General features: G+C 34.2%; 1 long non-coding RNA gene and 1 pseudogene across 1 annotated transcript in view; one reads left to right on the forward strand and one right to left on the reverse strand.

Annotated features, from left to right (window-relative positions):
* LOC132594419 (uncharacterized) overlaps positions 1-27,264 on the reverse strand; it is a 283,860-nt gene that overhangs the window by 15,589 nt on the left and 241,007 nt on the right. The window lies entirely within an intron of this gene.
* LOC115846297 (ferritin heavy chain pseudogene) lies at positions 7,249-7,800 on the forward strand (annotated as a pseudogene).

Consider the following 27,264-nt stretch of genomic DNA (forward strand, 5'->3'; position numbering starts at 1 on the left):
TAATCTCTCTTTGTCTAAAGACACAATAAAACTGTGAGAAGGTAAAAGAAAGTAAGGAGAGGATGTGTGCAACATGTATATTTAACTAATTATATGTATATAATACATACCAACAAACAAAAATTACAAGAAGCCATTAAGAAAATCTCCAAATACCAGTTTTTTTAAATGGGCCATAAATTTTACTATACTTTACAAAAGAGGATATACCAATTACCACTAAACATGTAAACATACCTTTAACTTCATTAGTAAATCAGACAAATTCAAATTAAAATCTCAATGAAACATTATCGCATACATACCAGATTGGCAATTACTAAAACCTCTGATGACACCAATTGTTGGTAAAATTGTGAAGCAAAGGAGAATCTCATGCATGACTGGCAGATTGTAAGTTGTTCAACTATGTTGGAAAAAATATTAGCATTATCTACTCATTTAAATAACACTTGATTTGTAATATAGCAACATCCCATCTAAGTATATAAAGCAGAATGAATCTTGTACATGCTTGCTAGTAGATATTGAAAATATTTGCAGCAGCAGTGTTTGTAATGATTTTCAATTGGAAAAATCTTCAAATGTCTATCAATAGTAGAATGAACAAACTTGGAGATATTCATACAATAGAATAGTATACAGCAAACCAAATGAAATAACTATAGCTATATTTAATGATGTTAGATTCTCACAATGTTGAGCAATAAATAAAAAAGAAAGTAATGCAGTAGTGTGCTCACTTTGCATCACACTCAAAATCAAGGCAAAATAATATATTTATAGACATATTCATATAAGTAGTAAAATTATAAAGAAAAGCAAGGTAATAATTATCATAAAAGTCAAAATATTTGGAATAGGGAGAAAGGATAGACACATGAGGGATTTCTGAGATACTAAAAATGATCTATTTTTTTCACTTTGGTTGTTACAAATTATACATACTCATAATTATTCTCTACATTGTGTTTTATGCACTATTATTTATGTAAAATACATCTCAAAATAAAAATAGATATAGATAGATGATAGATAGATAGATAGATAGATAGATAGATATAGATGATGCTAGAACAATTTTCCAGATGGGGAAAATAAGTTTTTATTCCTTCCTCACAACGTATGCAAAAATTCTATTGTATTACATATAGTAAATAGTTAAATTTGAGATGCTAGGAAAGGCTTTCTTATATAAAAAACATGTATTACAAATGTTTAAGGAAAGCAATAATAAAAATAATATTTGAAAGTTTTGACCCTTTCTTGCTGTCTTACTATCTCCAATTTTTTTTTACAATCAATTTATTTTTGATAAGGTAATATATTCTTATGATTCTCTCTCTCTCACCTACCTTCTTGTAGGTCTTTGTCTGGCTTTAGTATCAGGGTAGTGAGGGACTCATTAAATGAGTCTGGAAGTGTTCCCTCCTCTTCAATTTTGTGGAAAAGTTTAAGAAAGATTGGTATTTTTTCCTAAGAATTCACTAGTGAAGCCATCTGACTCTGTGCTTTTCTTTTTTGGGAGGTTTTTGATTACTGATTCAATCTCCATACTAGATATAGGTCTGTTCAGACTTCATGCTTTAGTCTTGGTAGGTTGTATGTTTCCAGGAATTTATTCATCTTTTCTAGACTATTCAGCTTGTTGGTATATAATTGTCCATAGTAGTGTCCTTATGATTCTTTGTATTTCTGTGGCATAAGTTGTAATGTCTCTCATTTCTGATACTGATTGTTCTCTCTTTTTCTTAGTCTACCCCAGGGTTTTTTTCGCTTTTCAAAAAATCTTTTCAAAAAACAGTTCTGAGTTTCACTGTTTTTTTCTATTGTTTTTCCATTTTCTATTTGGTTTATTTCTGTCTTTTTTTAAAATTCCTTCTGCTAACTTTGGGCTTTATTTTTCTTTTTCTAAATCCTTGAGGTATGAAGCTAGATTTTTTGAGCTCTTTCTTCTTTTATGATGTAGACTTTTCTAACTATGAACAGCCCTCTTAGTACTCTTTTTCTCAATTTCATACGTTTTGGTATGTTGTGTTTTTATTTTTGTCTCGAGGTATTTTCTAGTTTCCTCTGATTCTTTTTTGACCCAATCGTTGTTCAAGAGTGTATGGTTTAATTTCCACATATTTGTGAATTTTTCAGTTTTCCTTCTGCTACTGATTTCTATTTTTATTCCACTGTGATCAGAAATGATAATTCGTATGATTTTAATCTTAAATTTGTTAAGACTTGTTTCATGATCTAACATGTGATCCATCCTGGAGAAGGATCTATTCTCAGTTGAGAAGAATGTGTATTGTGGTGTATTGTGGTATTGAGTGGAAAGTTTATAGAAACTTTGTTTGTTACATTTGGCCTATAGTGTTATTGAAGTCCTCTGTTTGCTTACTGATCTTCTGTCTGGATATTCCATCCCTTCTTGAAAGTGTGGTACTGAAATCTCTTACTCTTACTGTATTGCTATCTATTTCTTCCTTCAGTTCTACCAGTGTATGCTCTGATACTGAGTGCAAATATCTTCCTGGTGGATTGACCCTTTATCATTATATAATATCCTTCTTTATTTCTTGTGAGAGTTTGTAATTTAAAATCTATTTTGCCTGATAAAATCAGTCAACCCTGCTCTCTACTGTTTGCCAATGACATGGAATATTATCTCTTTTCATCCCTACACTTTCTGCCTATACGTGTCCTTAAATCTGAAGTGATTTTCTTAGTACGATAGTTTCTAGGTCCATCCAAGTTGCTGCAGATGGCAATATTTCAATATTTCATCCTTTTTCACAGGGTACTATATTCAGTATCTCGTAATAACCTATAATGAAAAATAATCTGAAATATACATATATATATTTAACTGAATAGAACTGAATCACTTTGCTGTACACCTGAAACTAACACAATACTGTGAATCAACTATACTTCAATTAAAAAAAATAGTGATTTTTCTTGTAGATAGCATATAGTTAGTCCTGCTTTTTTTTGTTTGTTTTTTGTTTTTGCAGTATGCGGGCCTCTCACTGTTGTGGCCTCTGCCGTTGCGGAGTACAGGCTCCAGACGCGCAGGCTCAGCGGCCATGGCTCACGGGCCCAGCTGCTCCGTGGCATGTGGGATCTTCCTGGACCGGGGCACGAACCCGTGTCCCTTGCATTGGCAGGCGGACTCTCAACCACTACGCCACCAGGGAAGCCCAGTCCTGCTTTTTATCCCTTCAGCCATTCTAGTTGGAGAATTTAATCTATTTACATTTAAATTATTATTCTTAGGAAAGTATTTACTATTGCCATTCGTTGTTTTCTGTTAGTCTTTTAATTCTTTTGTCTGTCTGTTCCCCTTCATCTTGCTTTGTGTTTTTTTTGATATTTTGAATTGATAGACTTTCATTCCTTTCACTTTTTCTTTTGTATAATTTCTATAGGTATTTTTTGGTTACTTTGGGGTTATGTAATACATATATAATATTATTATATTTTATAAGAATATGATATATCTTATAACAGTCATTGTTTAAGCTGACAACTAGAGTTCAACTGCATACAAATGCTCTACACTTTAACTTCTCCCCTCTCCAGTTCATGTTATCATTGTCAGAATTTACTGACTATCTCCAGAAGTCAGCTTTCTCCTGCCATGACAGGCACCATACAACCTCTAGGTTTCCTCTTACTTCCCGCGAGAGAAAGCATCTAACGTGGCAAGACTCTATGTCTCAAGCCTGACACTCAAACATTTGCAAACTTGTGGAGGATTTTGATAATGCTGCTAGAGTTTGCTTACTGCCTAAGGATCCTTGGGTTTGGAAAGAATTTAAATGAAACTTTTCACCATAGTTTTTTCTTTTTTTTTTCAAAAAATCTTTCAGAGTGGGTGTCATGCATACACGTCACAATTTGAAGGTATTCATATTGTGTATCCTTTAACACATTTTTAGGTATAATTTTTAAAAATACTTTTGTCTTTAACTTTTATACTAGAATTAAAAAGTGATTTACCCACCACCTCATTGTCCATCTTTATAAGAGCTATTTCTAATTCTCTATAAGGAAAATCACATAACTCTGTTTCATTAGGGTTGGTTTCTGGAGATTTCTCTGTTTCCTTTGTTTGGAACATCTTTATCTGATTCCTCATTTTCATAGGTTTTCTGTGTTGGTGTCTATACATTTGACAAAGCAGACACCTCTTTCAGTCTTCACTGACTTGCCTCATACAGAAGAAGACCCCTGCCAATCAGCCTGGCCAGATATTTTGGGGACCTCTACCAACTCCTACCCTCCCCAGGGAAAAGCAGGCATCTGTGGCTTTTGTCCGTTCCCTCCATGCTGAGCCCAGGAGGTAGGGGTAGCTATGGCATCTACCAGCCCAAGCTGCTACCTCCATTCTTCACCAGGTGGCTAGACTGTGCTACATCTATCAGAGCTTCAAGACTAGTGAGATCAATGTTAGTTCTTTGGTCAGCCCTGGAAAAGTGGGGGCATTGGACATACAGATCAACTCTTTTCCTTCTCAGGGGCAAGCTGAAAACTAGGATTTTTTATCCATTAACCCTGTGTTGATCATGGGAGAGAAACAATGGCATCTACACACGAGCTGCCACTGGCCCATCAGAACTTCAGAACTGGTGAAACAGATGCTATTTCTTTTTTTAATTTTTATTTTTCTTCAACTGAAGTATAGTTGATTTACAATGTTGTGCCAATCTCTGCTGTACAGCAAAGTGACTCAGCTATACACATACAGACATTCTTTCCTTTATATTCTTTTCCATTATGGTTTATGACAGGATATTGAATATAGTTCCCTGTGCTATACAGTACTGATTCCATTCCTTTGTGCAGCCCTGGAGAGGATGGATTGCTGGATGCATGGATCAACTCTTTCCCTCCCAAGGGGGAAGCTGAGAGCTGAGATTTTTTTTGTCTGCTCACTGTGCAGAGCAGGAGATAAGATCAATGGCATTCTACCATCCCAATGTGCACTTCTATTCTCCCTGTGGTGGCTAGATTGTGCCAGATTCATCAGAGCTCCAAAACAGAAGGCAGTCATCTGAGAAACCCCCTTGGAAAAGACAGGGTCCCGATGCATGAAGCTACACTTTCCCGCCCTGGCATGAAGTTTGCACAATAATGATAGGTAACTACACACCCAGACAATTTTACTGGTGAATATCATCAAACATTTAAGGAAGAAATAACACCAATCTCCCACAAACATTTTTAGAAAATAACAGAAATAAGAACATGTCACAACTGATTTTATGAGACAATGTGATCTTGATACAAAAGCCTGACAAGGGCATTATAAGAAAATTAATTTATAGTTCAAAACTACTCAGGAGCATAGCATCAAAATTCCTCAAGAAAACATTATGAATTGAATCCATCAATATTTAACAAAAAGGAAAATAGATTATAACAAAGTGGGTTTATCTCAGGAATGTGAGGTTGGTTTAAAATTCTAAAATCCATCTAAATCACCACAAATCTATTTAAAAAATAAGAAGCAAAAGTAATGATCTCAACAGATATAGAAAAGAATTTTTTTAAAGAAATTCAACACTAAATCATAATAACTAATTTCAGCACACTGTAAGTAGGAGGGAACTCCCTCAGTCTGCTAAAATGCTTCTAGCAAAGATCTATAGCTAACATCAAGCTTACTGTTATGATATTGAAGTTTCCATCTAAAATAGGGAAAAGTCAGGGATGTCTGCTCTCATTACTTCTAATCAACATTAGAAGTAGGTCTTAACCAAGCAATAAGACAGAAGAGTAAACAAATACATAAATATTGGATAAGAAGTAAAACTACTGTTATTTTCAGAGAGTATGATTATATGCTAGAAAAAATCTACAGGAATCCATTAATAAAAATATTAGAACTCTAACTCACATAAGTTAAAATATAAAAAAGCAACTGCATTAACATATACTAGCAACAAAATATTGAGAATTTTAATTCTGAAATATCATTAAAGTGGCATGAAAATATTAAAGAGTTAGGAATACATTTAATGAAATTTTCCAAGAGCTCATGACTGAAAAACCCATGACATAGATAAGGAATATTAAAGAATGGTTAAATAAATGGAGAGATTATTTATGTTCATTAATTGAGGGAATATTGCTATGATACTGAAGAAACTGACAGTCGGATTCTACAATTTATGCTACAGAAGAGCTAGTATTAGTTTTCAAAAGGATAGTGATATTGTGCAACATTTAGTCCCAGATATCAAGACTTACAAAGAAGCTTCATTAACTAAGACAGAATAGTATTGATATATGGATAGATGAATCAATAAATGGAATAAAATAGGGAATTCAGAATAAGACCTAAGCTTATATGGTCATTTGACTTTCCACAAATACATTTCTACAATTTAATGGGGAAAAGAAAGTCTGTCTTATCAACAAATAGTACTGGGACAACTGGATATGATTATGGGGAAAAAAATGAACTTGGATGCTATCTTACTCCACACACAAAATTTCATTTCAGGATGATCATAGACGTAAGTGTAAAAACTTTATATACCTGCTGGAATAAATCACAGAAGAATATCTTTGCAATCTATGAATATGAAATAAAAACTTTCTCAGTAGGGAAAGCTGAATTTGTCCCAAATGGACCTACAATATAATAACTGATAAAAGAAGTTCATCAGACTGTAGAGAAATTATATATGACAGAAAATTGGATCTGCAGTAAAGACAAAGTAAACACCTGTACTGATTCAATTAATAAATGGTCTAACACTAGAATCAAAAGGCAGAGACTGTCAGACTAGATTTAAAAGCAAGATTAAACTCTATGGTGTTGAGTAGAAACAATTTAATAAAAGAGGCACAGAGTGACAGTAAACAGTTAAGGAAAGTTATAAAAATTGAATATGAATCATATTAAAGTGGATGTAAAAAGCTATATTAAGTAAAAACTGACAGACTAAGATAGAAAAATCAGCACTCATAGAGAATAAACATCCCTCTCCCAGTACCTGATAGAAAATGTAGAAAAAAAAATCAGTGAAGATACAAGAGATTTGAAAACCACCAACTTGATCTAGTTGACATTTAAAGAATGCTATACCGGCCACAGTCTTCGCGGAGAGTCACCGAGGTTTCCTGCTTCAACAGTGCTTGGACAGAACCCTGCGCTTGTCCCCCACTCCGGCCGGCCGCTCAGAACCAGCCCTCGCCACCACCTCACAGCGCCCTCCGACCGCCTCTCCCCAGCCGCTGGCCATGACGACCGCATCCCCCTCGCAGGTGTGCCAGAACTACCACCAGCACTCGGAGGCTGCCATCAGCCGCCAGATCAGCCTGGAGCTCTACGCCTCCTACGTCTACCTATCCATGTCATACTATTTTGACCGCGATGATGTGGCTCTGAAGAACTTTGCCAAATACTTTCTTCACCAGTCTCGTGAGGAGAGGGAACATGCTTTGAAACTGATGAAGCTGCAGAACCAACGGGGTGGCCGAATCTTCCTTCAGGATATCAAGAAACCAGACCGTGATGACTGGGAGGATGGGCTGAATGCAATGGAATGTGCGCTACACTTGGAAAAAAGTGTGAATCAGTCATTACTGGAACTGCACAAATTGGCCACTGACAAAAATGATCCCAATTTGTGTGACTTCATTGAGACGCTTTACTTGAACGAGCAGGTGAAATCCATCAAAGAGTTGCGTGACCATGTAACCAACTTACACAAGATGGGGGCCCCCGAATCTGGCATGGCAGAGTATCTCTTTGACAAGCACATCCTGGGAAACAGTGATAATGAGAGCTAAGCCTTAGACTGGCTTCCCATAGCCACGGGGATGACTTCCCTGGTCACCAAGGCAGTGCACGCATGTTTGGGTTACCTTTACCATTTCTATAAGTTGTACCAAAACATCTACAAGTTCTTTCCTTAGTACCATTCCTTCAAATAGAGTAATTTGTTACTCCTCTCGCCAAAATAAGAACGCTATACAAACAAGTGCAGCATATATGTACAAGTGCAGAGAACATTCACCAAGGTAGAAGGTATGCTGAGCCATAAGACCAAATCCTCAACAAATTTAAAAGAATTGAAACCATACAGTAATAGTGTATTAGTTTCCTAGGCCTGCCATAACAAAGTACCACAAACTGGGGAGTTTAAAACAACAGAAATTTACTGTTTCAGTTCTGGAGGCAAGAAGTCTGAAACCAATGTGTCACCAGAGCCAATCTCCCTCTAAAACCTGCAGTGGAATCCTTCCTTGCATTTTCTTAGCTTCTGGTGGTTTGTCAGCAATCTTTGACATTCTTTGGCCTGTTCATGCATCACTCTGATTCTCTGCCTTCACATGACTTTTGCCCTGTGCCTATCTTCACATGGCTGCCTTCTTATATGGACACCAGTCGTATAGGATTAAGGGTTCACCCGACTCCAATATGACCTTATCTTAACTAATTACATCTACATTGATTCTGCTTTCAAATAAGGTCACATTCTGAGGTACTGGGGGTTAGGACATCAGCATATCTTTTTTTTCAGGTGGGAACATATCTCAACCCATACCAAATAGTATGGAGAGATTCCCTCAATTTTGGAATTTCTGCAACATGTGTTAATAACCCATGGGTCAAAGAAGAAATCATAAGAAAAAATAGTGAATATTGGGAGCTGAACACCTACCATATATATCAATAATGGATATCCAAGTATCAAATTTTGTGGTATATATCCAAAGCAATGCTTAGAATTTTATAAATATAAATAACTGCTAGAAAAATGATTTAAAAATTAATGACCTAAGCTTGTACCGTAAGAGCACTAGTAAAAGAGCAAATTAAACCTAAAATAATAGAAGGTAAATAATAAAAATAAGATCATAAATCAAGAAATAGGAAACAGATAACAATAGATAATAAAGTTAAGATATGGGGTTTGGGGGGAAAAATAATAAAAATTGTAGATACTAACCAGACTGATTAAGAAAAAAAGATATACATATTGCCTAAAGCAGTAATTAAAAAGGGAATATCATTAAACATATTAAAAGGACTACAGACATTAAAAGGGTAATAAAATAATATTATAAATCTGTTTATATCATTAAATTCAACAACCTAGCTAACTGAAGATATTTATTGAAAACCATGAATTACCCAAACTGACAGATGAAGAAATAAAAAGTTAGAAAAACACTTTTCATTAAGGTAATTCAATTCATAATCAGAAACCACCTAAGAAAAGCAGAAAATAAAATGGAGAGAGCAAGATCAGGAGAGAGAAATAGGAAGAGAGGAGAAGAGGGAGGAAAAAAAAGAGAAAGAAAGAACGTAAGGATGAATGGGTGGGAAGGAGGAAAGAAAGCAGGGAGGAAGGAGGGAAGGCAGAAAACCTCCAGGCACAGTTTCATTAATTAATTAATTAATCAAATATTTAAGCAATAAATAATGCCATATCTAAAATAAACTGTTTTCATAAATAGAAGTGGAGGAAATCCTTCCTAAGTCAGCTAGCCAGGACATTAAAACCCTGATACCAAAAACTGACAAAAACATCACGGAAAAAGAAAATTTATACCAATATCCCTCATAAATATAGATGCAAATTCCCTTTCAAAATATCAGTAGATAATTTAAAGTAATGTACAAAAAGAATAATACACCATGACTTGTTGGGGTTTATCCAAGAAAAGCAAAGTTGGTTTGCCATTTGACAAAAAATCATTTTAATCTACCATATTAACAGAATGAAATATGTATATATAAATATGTATACCTTCATAAGGCATTAGCATTATCTCCTAAAGTTGACAATAGACATATATATGAGCCAGAAATTCCCCTCCTACATATATACTAAAAAGGGTTTGTGTATTTTCAAGTACTGTGCACAATATCGACAAACTGGAAAAAAACCAAATGCTCATAAACAATAATGTAGATGAATTAACTGTGGTACAGTAAAATGCAGTATTATACAGTAGTCAAAACAAATGAACTAGCAACATGTAAAAACATGAAAGAATTTTGTGATAAAATGTTGAGGACAAATGAGTCTCCAAAGATTGCATACAGCATGATATACTTCTTTTATGAAATAAAACATCTTAAAAATATTTACTGTTTCAGAAGTTATAAACAAACCAAAAGAGACTCCTGGTTTCAACTTTGACATGTAAACAGCTAGGAGATAGCTATTTCCATCATTACAGAAAGAAAACTGCTGAACAAACTGAAAATTAAGGACTCTTCTTAGACCCATCAGAGAATTGTGATCACAGGGCAAACTGCCACTCTTGAAATCTGGAGAGAGAGATGAATAGAGAATCACAGCTGAAACCTGGAAACAAAAAGTCCTAGGAACACTTAAGTTGTAATTTTAACAAATTGTTTGAGGTTGAGTACACTAGCATGAGGGAGAACTCCTAAGTGCTGTGTTTTGGCATGTGTGTCGGGGGTACACTTTCATGGACTTTGCCTTCAGGAGCCCAATGAGATCCTCACAGTGAAAAGCCTGGAAAGATCCTCTACTGGCTCTGAAACAGGAAAAGGAAACATAACCATTTTGAAATATGCCAAGACTGTTCTCCAAAACAAAGGGAACTTTGCAGGAGAAAAGGCTTTACCAGAGCCTTATTACACCCTAGGGAGAAGAGCATTTATCCAATTCTACTCCCTCCCCCACCCCAAATCCTTCCTGTATTACCTAAGAGGAGAAATTAAGGCTAAGAAACATTGTTGCAAGTCACAGCTCAGAGACATGGGCCCACTAAACGACTGAGATTTAATCATAAATTGAAAGAAACTTCTCCCATACCTTGCCACCATACCAAGAGGGATTGGTGTAACAGTGGCTTACAGTGAAAAGAGCTGCATAACAAAGACTTTATCCAAGTGGGAGTAATTAAGGAATTCTAAAGTCAACAAAGGAGACACAACAAGGTCATACAAGGACCTTACAAAGTTCCCTTTGTTTTGGACAACAGTTATGGCATATTTCGAAATGGTTGCTATTTACCAAAAAACACAATTTAAATAAAAGTAATCAGGTTCTAAAAAAAAAAAAGTAATCGGGTTCAAGGTAAAACAATGAAAACATTCAGTATGAAAAATACTAAGAGGAAATCTACTTTAACAGGACTGTTACTAAATCAAGCAGACTTTAAGGCAAGCACCATTTCCAGTGATAATGAGGGAGATTTCATAAAATGACAAAATGGTCAATCCTTCATGAATATATCACAATTATAAATCTATGCACATATTTATATAACTGAAAAAATATATATAAATTTACAGAATTACAAGAAGTAAAAGGGGAAATCAAGTATAATGAGAGAATAAAAAAGAAGATAACTTCCATAGAAATAAAAATATATCAGAGATTGTAATAATAATAATAAAATAGCCCTTAGTGGCACTGAATCACATACATAACAATAAAGATCTGAATTAGCAAAATTTAGTTACTGTATCAGAGAATCCTCTCAAAATACAGAATTAAAGGAAAACCATAGAAATTATGATAGCCAAGATATTGAGCAGTGCCCTTCAAGCACTAATGTGGATATAAATCACCAGGTGATCTTGTTAAAAATGCACATTTTGAATGAGTAAATATGTGGTAGGGCCTGTGATTCTGCATTTCTCATTGGTTCCCAAGAGATGCATAAGTTACTGATCAGCAGACCTTACTTTAAATAGCAAGGATACAGAGAGCAAATATGGAAGAACATCTTTATTCTCACACACACACACACACACACACACACACACACACACACACACACAGCATTTATACAACAGGAGTTCCATAGGAAAACATGGAGTCTTGGAGGAGTAAAAAGCAGTCAAGTGCACAACAGAAGAAGGCACTTATTTTGAGGTGAAAGCGTTTACTGAAGACTGGGCAGAATTGTTTGTGTGTGATATTTTCTAAAAACATCATAGTAAATATCTGAACTAAAAGAGTAAGGAAAAAATAGCAAAAAGATTTAAACACATTTTTGGAACCAGAAATCAAATAAGAGCTTGGACACACCTTTAACAATTTGGGGACCTGGCAAGAGTATAAGACTTCTAAGTCAAGCTAAAAATCTGTTACATAAAACATATATATTATCCTGCCTTGAAAAAAGTTAAAAGCCTGGTTGACTGTTTTTATATGAAAATTTTGGAAGAATATTACAAATTGTTAATTATTAATGTATAACAATTTTCTATTGATTAGTCAGTGATATTTGGTTGAGTAATAAAATATAGATATATATATAATTCATATTTATGAATATTCATTCCATACAATTTATTTTTCCTTTTCTTTAATGTTGTTAAAATAAAGATTTTCATATTAATGCAATAAAAGATTAAAAGGTGATCATGTTCAAAATATACAAATTTTTGGGCTTCCCTGGTGGTGCAGTGGTTGAGAGTCTGCCTGCCAATGCAGGGGACACGGGTTCGTGCCCCGGTCTGGGAAGATCCCACATGCTGTGGAGCAGCTGGACCCGTGAGCCATGGCCACTGAGCCTGCGCGTCCGAAGCCTGTGCTCCGCAACGGGAGAGGCCACAGCAGTGAGAGGCCCACGTATCACAAAAAAAAAAAAAAAGAAAAAAAATATGTAGATATATATATAGATATATATATACAAATTTTGAATTTATGTTGATAAAATTAAATTACTATAAAATATTAAAACATAGCTATGTTCACATATGCTTTCAGTTACTTTATATAATATTCAAACTTTAAAAATTAAAAGCCAAATATATACCTTAATTATTGAATTTCAAAATTTTAGTTAAAATTTTAAATAAAGCTGAAATGTATAGTATTTTTTGAAAATTTACTCAAATCTTATCAATATGATTATATATATAAAGATATTCACAATACTACCTTTTAATGCCCACCTATTTTCCAACATAAAGAGCTATATATGTACATTTAAAAGGAATATGAATTGTTAAATGTAGCAAAATATTTCTCAGCTGCATTTTGTACTGGTTATAAAAACCATGTGTATCTCTCCAGAAACAATATTGGAACATAAAGAAAAGGAAGGGAAGGGATGCCTGTCACTACTGTGAAATAATACTTCCTTAAGCAAGAATCTATGGGATTTATATCATCTGAGAGAAAAGATATTGAACAAGTTAATTAGTGTTTTCTGTTACATAAGGCATTTAAATGTTTCTCACATCCTGAAGCAGTATCCTGAAGCAATATCCTGAAGCAGTGTCCAACACATGAAACTCCTTAGTATTTGGATACATTTGGGCACAGGGCAAGAGGTGGGAAAATGTTTTCTCCTGGATCCAAACAATATTCGTCACAAGACAGCTTGCTTAGGGTTGCAGGTCTGAGTGGCAGATGCTAAGGGACAGAAGTTGCTATATGTACTTTGATAAGTTTAATTTTTTGTGTGTGTATAATTGGGATCATCTAAAGCATGGAGCTCAGGACAGGTTACTCTCTTGCCCTGTTATAAATGTGGTGCTGAATACATGAATATGGTACAAGCTGATATTCATGGGAAAAGCCCAGTGAGGATCTATTCTTGAAGTATTTACAGGGGGATATAGAGGTGTTAATTTGAATGATTACCAAAAACTTGTGACAAGTCTCTGCCATCAGCCCATCCTGTCCAACTCTTCTACACAGAGAGATGGTGAAAAGTGAGGCTAGAAGGGTATTAATTTTAATGACCATCTATGGAATCCTGATCGGTCTCTGTCTTCATTCTATCCTTCCCTACTCCTCCATACAGAGAGATGAGATGGGAAGGCCATTTCCCTGTCTCCTGCTCCATGTTCAAAACACTCACATACACATGTGCGTGTGAGCACGCACACATATATACACACACACCACCCCAAAACTAGAGTGCTTAACTCTATGTGTAGTTAGGCCTTCAAATATTGAACTTAACACTTAAATTAAAGCATTCCACAGGCTGGAATTTGGGGATTCCCAAGCCAAACATTCTAACTCTTCATATAGGCATCTTAAAATGAAGCTTGCCATTCAAAATGTCCAGCCTAGTCTCCAGAAACAAAGCTTCCATTAGGCTTCCCAATCAGGTGAGAAACCTATCAGGAAAGACACCTGCCTATACAATAGCAAAGAAAACCAATGTCAACTTACCTACAATAATCAACCAAATACTTCATTCTGAAGTATATGAACAGGCAACAAAAATTTAACATATATGATAAAAATCAACAGAATAAGACAGTAAGTTTTAAAACAACAAGCAGAATATTGAGCCCAGAATAAATATAGTTCAAGAAAGAGAAGAGATATTTTAAGATAATCTAATTAGTATTCTCAGAGAAATATGAGTACATCATAGATTGCTGGTAGGAATGTAAAATGGTACAGTCACTCTGGAATACAGTTTGACAATTTCTTGAGTAACTAAACATGCAACTACCATACACCAGCAATTACACGCCAAAGAAATGAAAATTTATATTCATACAAACAGCTGTACATGAATGTTTATACTAGTTTTAATAGTAATAGCCCCAAACTGAAAACAATGCAGATATCCTTCAATGGATGACTGGTTAAACAAACTGTGGTACATCCATACCATGAAATACTAATTAGCAATAAAAAGCAATGAGCTAATGATACATGCAATAACCTGTATGAATCTCCAGAGAATTATGCTGAGTGAACAAAGCCAAATACACACTATATAAATGCTATATTTGTATAAGATTTATATGAAATTCTTGAAACTACAAAATAATAGAAATGGAAAACAGATTGACAGTCATCAGGGATTAAGGAAAGGGTGGGGTGGGAGGGAAATAGGCACAACTATAAAAGGGCAACATGAAGGATCCTTCTGGTGGTAGAAATGTTCTATATCTTGACTGTATCAATTGTCATATCTCTGTTGTGATATAATAGATTTGCAAGATATTATCACCGAGAGAAATTGGGTAAGGTGTATACAGGATCTGTATTCTTTCTTAAAACTGCATGTGAATTTAACTTTCTCAAAATGAAAGACTTAACTAAAAACTGAAATTGAATGTTGTAAAAAAGCATCAGAAAACAAAACATTACTGTTATATGAAAGTAAATCAATAGAATTACTGGGGGAAAAATGCTGAAGAAATACATGCATTTTTGTAGAGAGAAAGGAAAAGAGAAAGAAAATGTGAAAGAAATGATGGCGACATAGGGATTCAATCTCATAGAGACAATATTTTACTATTAGAAACTAAAAAGAGTAAATAGAGGAAATGAAGAAGACAAAATTATTAAAGAAGTAGTATAAGTAAATTTCCAAAAGTTGAAACTCATGAATCTTTAGAAGACCAAAAGGAAAATGTTTGGTCTTCCTAGTTGAAACTTTAATGTCTATCAATAAATTTTACCATTTTCTTTGTACAGGTCTTTTACATTTCTGGTTAAGTTTATTCCAAAATAAAATTAAAGCTCTTGTCTATTTTAATATGTATCTTTATTTTTCTGTTTGCAATATATCATTTGGATATTGCTGATATATTAGAACACTGCTTCTAATCTAATAGTAATTATTTGATAATCAGATGAAATCATTTGAAAGCATCCTCAGTTTTGTATCAATTTCCAATATTTATATCTCTTTCTTTGTCTTAATGCATTGGTTAGGTCTTCTAGTAAAATAATAAATAATAGCACCAATGGTGTTATTCCTGATTTGGGATGAATTATTAATATTCTACTATTAAGTATGACTTTTGCTGTAGGTTTGGTACATTTATCTAATGATGTTTTCTTCTTTCTTAATTTGCTATGAATTTTTAATATGCATAAGGATGACAGTTCAAATATTTACTGTTAGCTATTGAATTTATTTCATTTTATATTATTTTTATAATCTAAATCAATATATTTTGATTAAAATGGATTTTCATCCATACACAAAACATTACACAGGTCTGCACAGAAAACTCATTGTGAATTTTAAATAGCATGATAAATTTAGATTGTGCTTAGAAAATGTGAAAACTATCATTTTAAATTTAACATACATATATAAAATAAAAAGGGAAGCTAGTACAGCAATATTAATAGATCCCAAATATTTTGATTACACTGGAAGTTCTAGTCATAGTAAGGCATCTACAAATGTTTGACACAAGATAATATTTTCTACTCCAATCCAGATTTCTTTATTTGCCATTTAATAAAGGATAGGCTGGAAATGACTGACAGGTGTGCAATACTGTCAAGGAAATTACGAGTTTGTAAATTCAGCATTTATTTATTTTAAGTAACCATGCATAAGAAACTCTTAAGTTGTAGCCACATTGTTTCAGTATTCTGAATCCATGCAACCCACTGTTTCTACTTTGTTACATAGATTTTCTCAGTCTTCTTCCCCAATATACACGTCTCTTGATGTCAAGAAAGTTGTTTGTTTCATATGACCTAACAATTCAATCAAGTGATTTTTAAGTGAAAAAAGGGAAGCTTCCCCTCCCCTCACCCTTTTGGGAAGGGGAAGTCAGAAACTTCATTTAGACAGGAAAATAGGATCAGCTCTGCTACCAGTGATTCTCATAATCTTTAAAACCCTTTAAAAAAAAAACCCTTTTGTATTTTTTCAAATTTTCACACATATCTTCCCTTTTTTGGTAAAGCACAAATGGTTGTTGACTATGCAGATTATGCAGAGGAACTTCAGCTAAATGTTACTTCATCAGGAAGAACTGTGGATCAAGTAGGCACAAAAAGTTATCAGAAATAATGATATTTACATAGGCAGTTCATATAAAAATGTAGAAAGTGAGGCAGGAGGTAGATGCCCCTCCCCCTCCCAGGGTAAGCAATTGAAGATTCATTCCCTGTGGACCAATACTCCAAGATGACAACAGCAGGACAATTGAGTCTGGGCCCTGCCCAGATAGAGGATAAGAGACCACATATTTCTCATTCTCAAAGTCAAGGAAACCTTCCCAACTAGAAAGCTCCTTAAGGTCAAAAAGGGAGGGGGCGCCACCCCATAGTAACTGGTGCCAACTACCCATAGGCCTCTTCGGTAGAATCCATCTTGGCTAAGAGATGCACGCGCACATGGGAGGATCCTGAGATATACCAAATACAGACTCTGAACCAGGCAAATCAAAATGATTGGTCAAAGGAAACCTGGAAGAAATGCCCCATATAAGTGACTTAAACTACCATGAGGGTGCAACTCTCTCTCTGAGTCTACCCGTGTGTCTATCTACACGTATTGTACTCTTTTCTTCTCCTAATAGACACTTGTTTCACTACTTTACGTCTTTGTGGGAATTCTTTTCTTCAAAGCCGAAGGGCCAGGGCCTTATCACTGGCTATTTGTTCCTGGTGGTCTAGTGGCTAGGATTCGGTGCTCTCAGTGCCTTGACCTGACCTCGATCTCTGGCCGGGAACCAAAACCGTGCTTCAAGCTGCTACAGGCCGAGGCCACCCAAGATCAGAAAGTACGAGAAAAAATAAGATTTTAGGAGAGCCTTCTGAAAGACAAATTAGAATAACAATTCACGATGTCACATTCCTCTTTTCATGCTTTGTTAAAAAGCCTAAATTTATATTTGCTTCATGTTCCTTTCAGGAAGATGAATAAGTTATGCAAAACAAAGTACACCAATATTTAAATTATACAGAAAAGCTTAGGTTTGAAAATAATTTGACAAGGAGATAAGCAAGAGGGTCCAATTAAACAAACCCTTTGGCAAATTACTATTTCTTTTACCAACTCAATTTCTGTCATAATCTATAGAAAAAAATCCCTGACCAGCTAGGTGCTTCTATTTTAATTTTAAAAAGCAATATTTATTAATAATACTCCATAGCTAACCATTTTAAGCTCCTATCAAACTCAGGCAAGAAATTATTAAATTCATAAATGTGCTTTCATTGCATTTTAATGGAAATGAAATTAGATCTGTCTTATCAGAGGTGGGACTAGTCAACACTAAAAGAAGCAGAAGTACTGCCAAATAGTCAATTTACATAAATAAATTTGCCTCCTTTACAAATCAGGAAGTCTTTTCATGAGAGCTTGAAAAGCAACATCACTCCCCAAGCTGACTTTGAATTGATGGACTAGTGGTAAGTCCGATAAGATTTAACCAAAACTTTTCCTCTTTTTTCTCCACAGTAGGTAAATTTTAAGCATTGCTCTTCCAATGATACCTATCTAAATGTTAATACTGCACATCCTTTCCATACTATTATTGCATTCCTAGGGAAGAAATGCATATCCTGTACACAGCAATTTTGTTCAATCTTAAATAACAGATATTCTGAAATACTTAGTCCTGAATAATTCATTTATGCAATCTACAAAATGATGATTTCACAGCTTGCTTTTAAAGGATTTTACTAACTTTCATTGAATGATACTATATAAATTGACTAGATGATGTAGCAAATCTAATTGTCCAGGAATGTACACTAAGGGGACCTCTTTGGTTTTTCTGTAAAAATACTAACTCACTGAATCGTACAAAGAATTGTTCTTCAAGTTAGAATAAATTTTTGAAGGTCACCTAGGCCAAATTCCTACCAGATTAAAATAACAAATTTCTTCTATAGCATAACTACCAAGAGGCTGTTTATTATTCACTGGAATGTCTTTAGTAACAGTATATCCCTGTGTGGTGTTGGCTCCTGATCAGGTGTTCACAGTTGCCCACGTCTTACCCTCTGCTTTGTCTTGACCAAATTTTTGTCAGATTTTTCTCTTCACTAAAGGTCCCTGAATTCTGCTTGTCCTCAAACCTAAGCAAGCACTGAAAAGCCAAAAATATCCCCTTATCAGCTTATCCCGAGAATAAGCTGACCCTCTCTATAAAAGAAAAGCCTTTTTGCTTGCTTTTGAGACACTTGCACATTCCTGAGATCTGAGCCCTTTCCCTACTGGAACAGTCTTTCTTCTCAGTAAAGCCTCTCCTTATCTAACCCTGGATTTGTTTTTATATGACACTCCTATTAAAAAAAATATGTGAAAGTCCAAAACTTGGTACTTTAAATAATTTATTTCACTCTGAACTCATTTTTTCAACACCGTGCTATCTATATTTCCTTTCCACTTTCTCTCTTCCTTCTATTTTCCCTTCCATTATATAAAGTCATGGACTTAAACGCTAATATTCTTACAGATACAAAATTCTAACTAACTGGTCCCTTGGGTCAACCTCATGGCTATTCATGACATTTCACCTGAAATATTGCTTCTCACGTCTTATCTGTTACGTGTACTTATAAAAGAAGCAGTTTCCTAAAGTATGTGTCATCAAGCAGTATTACTTTGCTAAGTAGCCACTAATACCTATTCATTGTCTACTAAATGCCCATATTCTTTAACTTGAAATTTAAGTTCTTCCAACAGTGGAGCAATAGACCCCAGTGTAACTTAAATGTTGTGGTATTTAAATATACAGGAACACTTTAGATGTGTGCATATGCAAAAATAAAATTGTGCAAGAACACGACAACTATGATTCATTTAGCTTGAATGTACAAAAGAAGTAAATTAAGCTATGTCTCTGCCATGTAGGTAAACTAGAACTAATGGCTTTGGCTCAAATGCATTGCAACAATGACTTTATAACTATGACTATAGAAATAAATTTAGTTAAATATTATCTAATAATTGTTTGTTGCTTTACTACCATATATCCAGGTCCACGGTAGGCACTATGGAGAAGAAAAAGAGAACTCTGAAACCTACATCTTACAGTTTCACATACGATACACGATCTCAGAGACAGAAAAATTCCTAATGCAAATATGAAAAATAAACAATATAAAGGTAATTTTAGGACATCTGCTTCTGGCCATGATGGACAAGCTAGGTTAGATCAACCTTACTTCCAAGAATCGATAGAAAAGCTGGATAAAATATTTTTAAAGCATTTTTTTAAATGTGGGATACTATAGCTTGATTGAAATGGTAGTTACATGGATGTACACATGGGATACAATGGCATAGAACTATACACGCATATTGTACTAATGTCAATATCCTTATTTTGATATTATGTTAAAACTATATAAAATGTAACTACTGGAGGAAACTGGGATGAAGGGTACACTGTACCTCTCTGTACTATTTTGTCACTTCTGGTGAAACTATGATTTATTTTAAAACAAAAAGTTTTTTGTAAACAAATGTTTGAAGGCATCAGAAAGTTACAATTAAAGGCAGGACTTGAGGGGTCAAGACCCCAGAGAGAAGAGAAACACAGAGAGATGAGTCCCACATTCAGTACTGCCCTTCCTCTACAGGCATTTACAAATTCATGACTGATAGCCAAAAAGTTAAGAATTTGAGCATAGCTCTCAGCATTCTCTTGGAGCTAAGAAGATAGAAATTGGAGTTTAGGACTGATCAAAGTGGTCGGCCCTCATAAAATAATTTAGTTTTCAGGTAGATCATCTTTACAGGGTTGTAAGGATGAACCAAAAATAGATCAGCTTTTGTAAATATTGAAACTCAGCCTCTATAATCAGCCCAAACTCTGGCTGAATTAAAGTGATCTCCCCCTAGCTTAGAGGCCACATGCAAAAGCCTTAAAATATCTCTATATTTCTATATATAACATCTGACATTGAATTTTTAAAAATTAACAGGCATACCATGTCTCAAGATCAAATAATCTAAAATCAAGAAGAAAAATGAACAAAAAGATACCCACAGGGGATCCAGGTTGTCAGAAATAGCCTTTACGATAATAATGATCTATATAATACTTAGGGAAAACTTAATAAAAAATATATAAAGCATATATAAGGGAAACCATAAGCATCTACAAGAAAAATCTCAAATAAACAACCTAACCTTACATCTAAAGGAACAAGAAAAAGAACAAACAAAATCCAAAGTTAGTAGAATGAGAGAAATCATAAAGAACAGAGCAGAAATAAATGAAACAGAGGCCAAAAAAAAGAGAATAGAAAAGATCAATGAAACTAAGTGCTGGTTCTTTGAAAAGATAAATGAAATTAATAAACCTTTAGTTAAATGCATCAAGAAAAAAAGAGAGAGAATCCAAGTAAATAAAATAAGATATGAAATAGGAGAAATTACAATTGACACCATAGAAATACAAAGGATCATAAGAGATTATTATAAACAATTATACACCAATAAAATGGACAACCTAGAAGAAATCAATAAATTGCTAGAAATGTACCATCCCCTAAGACTGAATTTGGAAGAAACAGAAAATATGAACTTATTGCCAGTAATTAAGTTGAGTCAGTAATAAAAAAAATCTCCCCCAAGACATAAGTCAAGACCCCATGGGCTTCATAGATAAATTCTGCCAAGCGTTTAAAGAAGAATTAAAACATATATTTTTCACACTATTCCAAAAAATTGAAGAGGACTGAATGCTTCCAAACTCATTCTACAAGGCCATCATCACCCTAATAACAAAACCAGGCAAAAATATCACAAAAAATTACAGGCCAATATCACTGATGAACATAAATGTAAAAATCCTCAACAAAATATTAGCAAACTGAATTCAACAATATATTAAAAGGATCAAACACCATGATCAAGGGGTATTTATCCCAGGAAAGCAATGGACATTTCAATATCCACAAAGCAATCAACATATCATACCACATTAACAAATTAAAGAATTAAAATAATATGACCATCTCAACAGATGCAGAAAAATGTTTTGGACAAAATTCAACATTCATTTATGATAAAAACTCTCAATAAAGTGGGTATAGAGGGAACATAACTCAACATAATAAAGGCCATATATGACAAGTCCACAGAAAAATCATATTCAATGGTGAACAGCTGAAAGTATGTCCTCTAAGATCAGGACCAAGACAAGGATGCCCACTCTCACCACTTTTCTTCAACATAGTATTGGAAGTCCTATCCATAGCAGTCAGATAAGAAAAAAGAGATAAAAGGCAGCCAAATTGGAAATGAAGAAGTAAAACTATCACTGCTTGCAGACAACGATACTATCTACAGAAAGTCCTAAAGATGCCACTAAAAAACTATTAGAACTAATAAATGAATTCAGCAAAGTTGTAGAATACAAACTTAATATATAGAAATCTGTTGTGTTTCTATATACTGAGAACAAACTATCGGAAAGACAAATTTAGAAAATAATCCCATTTATAACTGAATCAAAAAGAATAAAATGAAGTAAAAGACTTATATTCAGAAAACTATAAAACATTGATGAAAGAAACAGAAGATGACACAAATGGAAAAATATACTGTGCTCATGGACTGGAAGAGCTAACATTATTAAAATGACCATACTACTCAAGGCAGTCTACAGATTCAATGCAATCCCCATCAAAACACCAATGACATGTTTTCACAGAAATAGAACAAATAATTCTAAAATACATTGGAAAACACAAAATACCCCAAACAGTGAACACAACCATGAGGAAGAACAAGGCTGGAGGTATCACACTCCCTGATTCCAAACTATACTACAAAGGTACAGTAATCAAAACAGTATGGGACTGGCACAAAAAAAGACACATAGGTAATGGAACACAACAGAGAGCTCTGAAATGAACCCACGTTTATATGGTCAGTTAACCTATGATAAAGGAGGCAAGAATATACAATGGGGAAGAGATAGTGTCTTCAATTAATGGTGTTAAGAAATGTGGGCAGTTACATGGAAAAGAATCAAAATGGACTACTTTCTCATAATGTATACAAAAATAAACTCAAAATAGGTTAAACACTTCAATGTTAAGACTTGAAAACATAAAACTCCTAGAAGAAAACATAGGCAGTACGCACTTTGATGTGGATGTTAACAATATTCTTTTGGGTATGTTTCCTCAGACAAAAGAAACAAAAGCAAAAATAAATGGGACTAGAGCAAACTAAAAAGCTTCTGCACAGAAAAAGAAACTATCAACAAAAAGAAAGACTACTGAACAGGAAAAGATATTTGCAAACAATATATCTGATAACAAGTTAATATAGAAAATATACAAAAACTCATAAAATTTAACATTGAAAACCCCAATTAAAAATGGGTAGAGGACCTGAATAGACATTTTTCCAAAGAAAACATACATATGGCCAAGAGACACATGAAAAGAATGCTCAACATCACTAATCATCAGGGAAATGAAAGTCTCAAAACCCCAAGGAGATACCACCTCATACCTGTCAGAATGTCTGTCATCGAAGAGACAACAAATAGTAAGTATTGCCAATTATGTGGAGAAAAGGGAACCTTGGTGCACTGTGGGTGAGAATGTAAATTGGTGTAGCCACTACGGAAAATGGTATGAAGGTTCCTCAAAAAATTAAAATAAAACTGCCATATGATCCACCAATTTCACTTTGGTGAAAATACTTTGGGTATTTACCCAAAGAAAATAAAAACACTAATCCTGTGACACATATGCACTCCAATTTTCATTTCAGCATTATTCACAATAGCCAAGACATGGAAACAACCTAAATATACATGAATAGACAAATGGATAAAAAAGACATGGTGTGGGGCTTCCCTGGTGGCGCAGTGGTTGAGTCCACCTGCCGATGCAGGGGACACGGGTTTGTGCTCCAGTCCGGGAAGATCCCACATGCCACGGAGCGGCTGGGCCCGTGAGCCATGGCCGCTGAGCCTGCGTGTCTGGAGCCTGTGCTCCACAACGGGAGAGGCCACAAGAGTGAGAGTCCCGTGTACCGCAAAAAAGAAAAAGGAAAAAAAAGACATGGTATGTATATACACACACACACAATGGAATATTATTCAGCTATAAAAATAATGAAATCTTGCTATTTGCAACAACATGGATGGATTTAGAGGGTATTATGCTAAGTGAAATAAGTCAGAGAAAGATAAATGCCACATGATCTCACATTTGGCAACTAAAAAGCAAAACAAGCAAACAAAACAAAACAGACTCATAGATACAGAGAAATATGGGTGATTGACAGAGGGGAGGGCATGGGGGGTGTCAATAGATAAAGGGAATTAAGAGGTATAAACCTTTAGTTATATGAGAAATAGGTCATAGGGATATAATACAGAACAAGGAATGTGATCAATAATATTGTAGTATCTTTGCATTGGGACAGATGGTTACTAGATTTATTGTGGTGATAATTTCCTAATGTATGCAAATGTCAAATCATGTAGTACACCTGAAACTAACATAATATTGTATGTCAACTTTATTTCAATAAATAAACAAAATTTACATTTTGAAAAAAAATCCTGGACCTTATCAAAATTCAAAGCTTTTGCTCTTTTTTTTTTTTTTTTTTTTTTTTTGTGGTACGTGGGCCTCTCACTGTTGTGGCCTCTCCCGTTGCAGAGCATAGGCTCCGGACGCGCAGGCTCAGTGGCCATGGCTCACGGGCCTAGCCGCTCCGCGGCATGTGGGATCTTCCCGGACCGGGGCATGAACCCATGTCCCCTGCATCAGCAGGCAGACTCTCAACCACTGCGCCACCAGGGAAACCCCTTTTGCTCTTTTGAAGACATTATTATGAAAATAAAAAGAGCATAGACTTGGAGATAATTAACATAATACATAAGAGGTTGTATACAGAATATATACAGAATTCAATTCAATAATTAAAAGACACATTTTTAATTTAAAAGTAGGCAATACATCTTCTTAGAAAGTAACAGAAGACATAGCAATGACTGAAAAAACACAAAAAGGTTATCAGCATCATTAGTCATTTGGAAATTGAAAATTAAACCATGAAAGGTAGCACTCTGCACTCATTAGAATAAAATTAAAATGAATGACAATTTCAAGTGTGGGTGAAGATGCAGAGCAGCTTGAGGTCTTATATGTTGCTGGTGTAAGTGTAAAATGGTAAAAATCACTTTGGGAAACAGATTTTAAAATTTTTTATACAAGTTAAATATAGACCTAACCTATTAATCACTCTTAGTTATTTTCCAAAGGTAAATAAAGAAGTAATATCTACAGAAAGACTTATTCAGGAATTTCATAGCTTCTCTATTTAGAAGAATTTCTCTATTTAGAACTAAAATCTGGAAAAATACAAACATCTATCAAGAAGAGACTGTATGAACTATGATATATCCATACAATGGAAAAGTACTCAGTACGAAAATTACAAACGATTTGAACATGCAACTGTATGGATGATAACAAAAGAATATTTTGGGTTAAGGAAGCTAGAAACAAAAGAGTACTTACTGTACAATCCCATGCATATGAATTTCTACAGTAGATAAAATTAAGTTGCTGTGATACACATCAGAATGTTGGTTACCTTGGTGGGTGGTTATCTTGCAAAGGGGTGTGAGGTAACTTTCCTGAGTGATGGAAATGTTCTACCTCTTAACTAGTGTTACATAGGTGTGTATATCTGTTAAAGCCTTCAAACTGTGTGTCTAATTTTTTGCATTTAATCATATGTAAATTACATCTAAAAAGTAGTTTCTAAAATGAAGTAAAAGTAACAACTTTCTAAGACCCAAAAAAATGAGAAAATTCACTATCAGTAGACCAGCATTAAAGGGAATATTAAGGGAGGAGTTCACACAGAATAAAACTGATCTTTGATGGTAACAAGGAATTGCAAGAAAGAATGAAAAATAAAAAGTAAATGTGGAGTTAAAATCTAAATTCATATTATATAAATGAAACAATAATAATGATATTCTGTGGGGTACAAAATACTTGGAGATTATGAAGAATTCAAATGTGTGACAAAAATAGCACAGAATGCAAGAAGGTGTTAAATGGAGTTCACCTATTCTAATGGTTTTTAATTGTCAATAAAGTTGAAATATTCTACTTTATATCGTGCTTACTAAGCTAAGAATGCATCTTGTAATTGTTACAATAGCAATTAAAAAATAGTAAAAGAATGTGTAACTATTGCTCAAAAATCAATCTAATTTGGGATGAATAAAAAGTTCTGGAGATTGATAAAGGTGATGGCTGCACAATAATGTGTATGTACTTAATGGTACTGAATCGTACACTTAAAAATTGTTAAAATGGAAAATGTTATGTTATGTATTCTTTACAATTAAAAATTCAATCCATGTAATTATATAATTTCTCACATCGATAGAACAAAGGAGGAAATCATATGATCCTTTCACTGGATGCAGCAAAACGTTTAATAAAAGCCAACATTCTCACATAATAATAATAATAATAAAACTGCTAGCAAACTAGAAAAAAACAGGGATATTGCTAAATTTGACAGTTTGTTTCTGGAAAAAGCATAGTGGAACAGCAGAAAAGGAAAAATTAATGGTTCTTGGTCAATCGTATAACCATATATTAAAAAAATTAAGAATCATGACTCATACCTCACAGCATACACAAAATTAAATTCCACGTGGATTGTAGATTGCAACATAAAGAGGTAAAGGAGTACGCCTTCTAAAAGACAACCCAATTTGCTAAAAGATAATCATGAGAATATATTCATGATCTTGGGGTAGGAGAAGATGTCATAAGCGCTAACCATAAAGAAGAGAGTTGATAAATTGGACGACAAAATTAAAAAATGATTTCATAAAACAAATCTCCATGAAAAGAATGAAAAGTCAAGCCTTTTCAGCATTGGGAGAAAATAACTGCAACCCATTACATACAACAATATGGATGAATCTTAAATATAATATTGAGCAAATGAAACCAGACACAAAAGAGTGCATTGTGTGATAACATGTATATCAAATTCAAAAATATAAAAGCCTTATCTTAGATTATACAAGTTGGAAGAGTACTTTGGGGTAGAGGATCTGTTGGCTGGGATGAAGTGTCTAAGATGCTGGCAATTTTCTATATATTGGTCCAGGTGATGTTTATCTGGGCATATTCACTTTGTAAAACTTCATTGATTGGTACACTCAACCCATCATGATTTTCTATGTGTAAATTATATTGAATATAAAAGTTAGTTCTTGCCAGCTAATTTATATAGTCACTTTGTACTAAACACAGCATGCCTCTATTTTTTTAGTTTACATTTTAAATCAGAATGACTAAAATCTTGGTCTCCCAAATTAAATTTTGTTGAAAGATGCTGGAAAAACATTGCCAATACAAAAATGGAATTATAAGAAAATGTATAAACTAGAGAATAATGCAAAGCCAACTGTGCTTCTTAGTGAATACCAGAGGGAAAATGAAATCTATCATGTTATGAGAGAACTGAATGTCCAGGAAAAAGGTGCAAAAGTGCTGCAAATATGAGCTGGATACCTAGTATCTAAAGATATTCATATATATATATATATAAAAT

The sequence above is a fragment of the Globicephala melas genome, chromosome X (assembly GCF_963455315.2).
Source record: "Globicephala melas chromosome X, mGloMel1.2, whole genome shotgun sequence".
NCBI lineage: Eukaryota > Metazoa > Chordata > Mammalia > Artiodactyla > Delphinidae > Globicephala > Globicephala melas.